Below are 508 nucleotides of genomic sequence, written 5' to 3'. Positions count from 1 at the left end.
TCGAGGCTGCGGTGGCCAGAGCGGCCACTGCACTCCAGTCTGGGCAACAGAGTGAGACTCTAACTCAAAAAAATAAAAAAATGAAAATAAATAAAATCTCAATGTAGGAAAGACTATATTAAACACAAACTAAAAGCATAAACATTTAAATAGATTCTTAAATTAGACTACTTTATAAAATATACTGTTCATGAAATGAACTATAATGAGAATAAAAGACAAACCAAAAAATATGTAATATACTTACATGAAATTAACAAAAAAGTAAGTTTCTAAAGCTAAATAGAAAAAGTACAAATACCACACCCCCAATGGAAAAATAATTAAGTGGAAATAACACATTACAAAGAAAACATCCAAATTCCACAAAAGATCTGGAAAGTGTGTTAGTCCTATAAGTGTATAAAAACCACAATAAAATATCATTATATTGACAATATGTTGACAGAAAATATATATATTTTTGAGTTGGAGTCTCACTCTGTCACCCAGACTGGAGTGCAGTGGC

The sequence above is a fragment of the Carlito syrichta genome, unplaced genomic scaffold, assembly GCF_000164805.1.
Source record: "Carlito syrichta isolate Samal-C Ts95f unplaced genomic scaffold, Tarsius_syrichta-2.0.1 Scaffold312036, whole genome shotgun sequence".
Taxonomy (NCBI): domain Eukaryota; kingdom Metazoa; phylum Chordata; class Mammalia; order Primates; family Tarsiidae; genus Carlito; species Carlito syrichta.
The sequence above is the reverse complement of the archived record's forward strand: the minus strand, read 5'-3'. Positions refer to the sequence as shown.